Genomic DNA, 6911 nt, shown 5'->3' with positions numbered 1-6911 from the left:
AGTTAAGAGAAGCTAAATGGATTTGAGAACGCTATGAGCAGTTAAATTTCATAGAAAAAAAGAGATTGACTGCACTGTGCCATGGTTAGCTATACCAAAAAAAAATGTTGAGGGCTCATTATAAGAAAATTTGGTCTCGTTGCTTTTGAGAAGGAGAGTTGGTCTTGAAAAGAATTCTCCCAATCCAGCACAATAGTAGAAGAAAATGGACTCCGAATTGGGAAAGATCGTATGTGGTGAAACGGGCTTTCTCGGGTGAAGCATTGATACTGACTAAGATGGATGAAAATGATTTACCCCATCCTATAAATTCTGATACTATGAAGAAATACTATGCTTGAAGAAAAAATGAAAAAATGAAAAAAAATGAAAAAAGAAAAAAAGAGTGAATGAAAAGGATGACTCAAGGCGAAAACCCTAAAAGGGCGGTTTGAGTCATAGGGGATTTATCTAGGTTGAAAACCTGAAAAGACAACTTAGATAAGGAGAATACGGCATCGAATTTAAAAATTCATTGGCATGGAGACTAGCAAATTTGGAAGAGCTCCAAGTTGTTAAATGCATCAGAGGGTTGGATTTTCAGAAAAAAATCTTGAGATGTGTTATCATGATTATCCGATTATTCATTTTGGGCTTTGTCCCCATACTTATCCTTGTAATTCTCTCTTGGTCAAAATTTGTCAACATTTTGCTAATACAAGACATTTTATTTCACTCTTTATGTCTTTTTTGGTGACTGTTTCTCAACCATTCTTATTCTTTTCTTCTTAGTATCCTACAATGGAAGAAATGGACAAATGCATTCTTACTTTTTGAGTTTGAAATAATAACTGATAAATGAATAATGGCATGAAAAAATTTTTACATTACAGTGAAGAGGTCCTGAATGATAAAGGCAGAATCAAGATATTCAGTTCCTGATAAGGACACTAAATTTGGAAGAAAAATTTTTTTTTTACAAAAAGAATACGAGCGAAAGAGTCAATTGAGAGCTACACTGGCTCGATCTTAGAAGAGCAGCGTAGTCCAAATTTTGAAGAATCAAAGGGTTCGGGGCCCAAAAAAAGAGCTTAAGAGACTTGAGTACCACAAACTGAATAAGTGTTAATTAGCCAACATTTGCATAACATGCATTGAATTTCATATACATTGCATAGCATATACTACATAAATTCAAGAAGCAGGGGTATTTCAAAATCTCACATAGAGGAGATAGATGTGAAGACATTTTCAAATTTGAGGAAAAAGCTTGTCAGGTAAGTTCCTAATCCTTAAAATAGGATGTCTCTTGGTATCAAGGTTGATTTATAAGACCTTTAGGCATAATCTCCTAAAATTCTATCAAACACAATTTTCAACTCCTTTAGACTTGATTGTCAAGGAGCCATTAACTTTTTAAAGTTTCGTTGCCTCTATTTAGAGGAGCAATTTACTTTTCAAAGTCGTAGTGCTTCTATTTAGAGAAGCAATTTACTTTTTAAAGTCGTGGTTGCCTTTATTTAGAAGAACAATTTACTTTTCAAAGTTGTGGTGCCTCTGTTTAGAAGAGCATTTATTTTTGAAGTCATGGTGTTTCTGCTTAGAGAATTTATTTATTTTTCCAAGTCGTTAAGCCTCTACTTAGAGGAGCTTCATTTATCTTTTCAAAGTTAACGAGCCTCTGATTAGAGGAGCATTGTTTATTCATTTTCAAAGTCGTTGAGCCTTTGATTAGAAGAGCTTTGTTTATGTTTTTCAAAGTCATTGAGCCTCTACTTAGAAGAGTTTTAATCAAATCTTAAACATAAAAAAAATAATAAAAAATAAAAAATATCGAGTTGAGTCTTGATTGGATGTCTACATCTTTGCACAATTTTTGTTTCACAGAAAATGTGCAAAGAGGGGCAGCTGTAGACACCCAATTTGATCCAAGCCCGGATCAATTGGGCCTGGTCCAAATAGGTAAGTCTATTTTCTTTTTTTGTATTTTTGTATTTTACATTTTTATTTTATTTTTATTATTATTATTGTTTTTTATATATATTTTTCTTTTATTTTTATCTTATGTATTTATTATTTATTTATTTATTACTACTATTTATTAATATATATCCTTATTATTATTTTTTTGTTAATATTTATATGTATATTTATCAGATTATATGTTATAATTTATCTATTATTTAATTTTAATTTATCTGATAATTTTTTGGTTTTTTTGATTTATTTTCATTAATATTTTTATTTGGTTTTTTTATTTTTCTGATTTTTTCGGCTGAGGATTGGATTGGTTTTGGAGGAATCCCACTGTGAATTGGGATTCAATCAGAGTCCATATTAGATTCAATGATTGAATCCCAATCCAAAGAAGAGTTTGGATTGATCAAAAACTCTTCTGATCAATCCCTATAAAAGGACCCTTGGATCAAAGGAAAAAGAGAGAGAAAAGAGTTACTAGCTGGGAGAAAAAGGCAGACATAAGAGATTTGAAAGCTGAAAAAGGGTTTAGAGGCGTCAGAATAGCTTTAAGAATCGGTGGAAAATTTTTGAAGATTTTTTTGCGAATTTTTTTCTAGAAATTTTTAGAAAATTTCTAGATTTCAGTTAAATTTTTTTACAAAAGTTAAATTTTACGGTGACTATTTCGATCAAGTTTGAAGTTTTTGGCCTGCTACCCAATTTTCGGTGAAGATTTTCAAAAATCGATCAACTTTTCGATGAACTTTCAACGAAAAACTCAGATTTCGATGAATATTCAACTGAAGTTCTTTAAAAATTTTAGAGAGAAGGGAGAGAAAAAGAAAAAAGAGAGAGAAAGAGAAAAAGGCTTCTGCTGAAGAAACGAAGGAATCAGCCTTATATATCTTCTCAAAACGACGTTGTTTTTACGTTAAGTAACCCAGAGGATTCGCACGTTTTGTCAAGATCCGATCCGACCCGAGCACGACCCGTTTTTGACCCGCGTGTGACCCGTGTCTCAAGCCGTTAGTCGAGTCGAGCTGACACCCCTGAGCCGCTGCTCCAAGCCGTTTTTTCTTCCGCAAGTCGAGTCGTTCCCAGGTTTTTTTTTTCGTTTCTTTTTATTATTTTTATTTTATTTTATTTTATTTATTATTATTATATTAGGATTTTTTATTTATTTTCATTTTTTATTTATTTATTTATTTTATTTTCTCTAAATAAAATTCAAAAAAATATATTTTTGAAAAAAATTGAAAGTATCAATTTTTCTTAAGAATAAGTTTTTAAAAAAAAAGGGTTTTTTTTTAGGAAAAATTGAAAGTATCAATTTTCTTCAAAATTAAAAGTTTTCAAAAAATATTTTTAGGGAAAAGTTGAAAGTATCAATTTTCCTTAAGAATAAAGTTTTTAAAAAAGGTTTTTTTAAAAATTAAAATTTTCCAAAAAATATTTTTAGGAAAAAGTTGAAAGTATCAATTTTTCTTAAAAATAAATTTTGAAAAATGGGTTTTTGAGGAAAAGTTGAAAGTATCAATTTTTCTCGAAATTAAATTTTCAAAATATTATATTTTGGGAAAAAGTTGAAAGTATCAATTTTTTCTTGTACAAAAGCAATTATTTTTCTTTTTTCTTTTTTATTTCCTTTGAATTTTCTTTAATGTTAAATAATCCGACGATGGAGCCTCTGCAAGTGAAACAGTAATTTTTTTGCATACTCTTGAGGTGAGGGAATTTTTTCAATTTTCTGCTAAAAGTATTAGAGTCAATTGAAAATAATTTTCAATAGTTAATTACTTGATAAAATTTTAAGGCTTATTGGATAACACAAATTTAAGCTGATACCATATTTTGATGGGCGTTGTGAGGGTGCTATAACTGTTGGGGAACACCACAGCTCTGATACCATTTGTTGGGCTAAAAGCTTCCAATCCAATCACACCAATGGAAGCAAAATCAAATAATAAATCAAACACACAAGAGACAATAATTTAACGTGGTTCGGTCCAACTGACCTACATCCACGGATGAGAAACAAGATCCACTAGTTGTAAAGAATTACAAACATACATCATATCATCACCCTCATTCACAATCAATACTCATAAGACATTCTCAATCTCCTCTAGTCCTATGAAGTATTCTCTACCCAAACAAACACAAACTCAAACTCTTGTGCACCCTTTCAACACAACCAAACACATACTCATATGTTCCCATACATCATACCTATGTGAACCCTCTCAGTCTCCTCTAGTCCACTCACAAACAAACATACACACCCATAAGACGTAGAGTCCCAATACTCTTATGGGGTGTCTATCCCATAAAACCTTACAACTCTTTTACATCTTTTTCTCATACCTAACCTTGTAGAGACTTCACCTATTTATAACCATACAAACTTGCTCATTAAAAATCCTTCTCCTCTTAGAATTCTTCTCCTGTAAGTCAAACTTGCCTATTAAGAATCTCTTTCTTTTTAGAATTCTTCTCTTGCAAGTCAAACTTACCTATTAAAAATCTTCTTTCTCTTAGAATTCTTCTTTTGCAAGTCTTCTTATCCATCAAGCAATATCTAACAAATCTCAAACAAATCTCAAATAATTCTCTTATGAGATTTGAGTCATATTCTCAACAATCTCCACCTTGACTCAAATTCCATCAATCATCATTTTCATGCTAGACATGCTTGGCTCCACCTGCAATGAAAGTCTTACAATCATCTTCTCTTCTTTTGTGTCTTTACGCTTCATACAAACCAATCTTCAATCTTCAAAACTCGAACTCAAACTCTTATCTTGAATTGAGCTCCTTTAAGCTTATTTCTTCCCATGTCTTAAACCAAACTCTTCCCATATCTTAAACCTTTAGCTTTTTCAAGTCTCAAACCTTCGGCTCTTTTCACATCTTGAATCTTCAACTCTTCTCACGTTTCGAACCTTCAGCTCTGATACCACTTGTTGGGGAACACCACAGCTCTTATACCATTTGTTGGGCTAAAAGCTTTCAATCCAATCACACCAGCGGAAGTGAAATCAAATAATAAATCAAACACACAAGAGACAACAATTTAACATGGTTCGGTCCAACTGACCTACATCTACGGATGAGAAACAAGATCCATTAGTTGTAGAGAATTACAAACATACATTATATCATCACCCTCACTCAACAATCAATACTCATAAAACACTCTCAATCTCTTCTAGTCCTATGAAGTATTCTCTACCCAAACAAACACAAACCCAAACTCTTGTGCACCCTTTCAACACAACCAAACACATACCCATATGTTCCCATACATCATACCTATGTGAACCCTCTCAATCTCCTCTAGTCCACTCACAAACAAACATACACACCCATAAGACGTAGAGCCACAATACTCTTATGGGGTGTCTATCCCATAAAACCCTACAACTCTCTTACATCTTTTTCTTATACCTAACTCTGTAGAGACTTCACCTATTTATAACCATACAAACTTGCCCATTAAGAATCCCTCTCCTCTTAGAATTCTTCTCCTGTAAGTTAAACTTGCCTATTAAGAATCCCTTTCCTTTTAGAATTCTTCTCTTGCAAGTCAAACTTACCTATTAAGAATCTTCTTTCTCTTAGAATTCTTCTTTTGCAAGTCTTCTTATCCATCAAACAACATCTGACAAATCTCAAACAAATCTCTAAGAAATCTCTTATGGGATTTGAGTCAATATTCCCAACAATAACCTTCCTCACACGTAACCGAACTCCCGAACCCTGTTCTGGTTAGTAGACGTGAACCTATTCTTTTAAGGACCTTTAAACTTAGGTGTTCCCTGAAAGGATAAAATTCCTAAGGTGGCCAATCACACCTAGATAAAAAAGATTGGTGGCGACTCCCTTAAGTCAATGTCTAGCGATAAATCTTCGGATCTAGACGTTATGACAACCTGCACAATTAAATTAGGTTGATACTAAATGGTGCCATTTTACCCGAGAATCATGATCCCTTTTTTTCGTATATCCATCTATCAGTGAGTGCGTCCATGGATAAGAGTGTAGTCTTGGATGAATGAAAAGTAATAGATTAATAGCATGGCTTTTTGTATAAACACACTAGTATTAGCCTTATGCAGGTAAACTTGTACCTTGATTTTGGAACGTTTAAATGAGAGTTTCCTCTATCAATGTGTATTCACACCTTGACATCAAACTAATTCACTGGAAAAGGTGTACAGAACTTAGTTCTACTGCAGCTTAATATCCAGCATGCCCTAGGTGAGAAAGAAGAATAAATATTGCGACGACTGAACGTGAATCCTGCAAATCTGGTCATTGAAGATAACTTGTCCCTGCTATTGCTAAAATCTTGCAATTTAGGTAAATTGTCTTGGCTTTAATTGTTCCAGAATTATTCTCAGAACAAGAACTAAATTATCTCAATTCCATATGCTATTATGCAAATGATCGTCCATATATTAGAGGTTCCGAAATCCTTGTAAAAATTCACAGGTAGCATACAAATTAAGTATTTCAGGTCTGTCAACAAATGTTGAATTTTTAAGTTCAAAATTCAATCCTGATGGTTTCAAATACCCCAAAAAATATTTCAGGTCTCTTTTTGGGTTTTATTTTTATCTATTTATTTTATTGTGTTGTGTTGGGGTAGTAGGGTGGTTTATTCCTAAGACTAGAGTCATCCAACTAAGAAGCAAAGCAATAGTCTCGTGACCATATTATGTAACAGTTTGCTGGTGATTAAAGCAATGACGCAAGCTTGATATCTTTCCGTGTTGTGTCCTCTACCTTCATTAAGTAGCAGAGGAGATGTTGATAACTAACCAAAGGGAATAGATATTATGGAATGCTATCAGAATTAAACCAGAACTAAACTGGGTTTGTTAAACTTAGGAACTTAATTATTTCTGAACTTTTAGTTTCGACAACTAGGAAGCTAGCTTTTGAACTTACAGTTGCAACTTGCAACAACA

This window comes from Durio zibethinus, chromosome 24, assembly GCF_047325235.1.
Source record: "Durio zibethinus cultivar Kanyao isolate XHJ-2024 chromosome 24, ASM4732523v1, whole genome shotgun sequence".
In the NCBI taxonomy this organism is placed as follows: domain Eukaryota; kingdom Viridiplantae; phylum Streptophyta; class Magnoliopsida; order Malvales; family Malvaceae; genus Durio; species Durio zibethinus.
The sequence above is the reverse complement of the archived record's forward strand: the minus strand, read 5'-3'. Positions refer to the sequence as shown.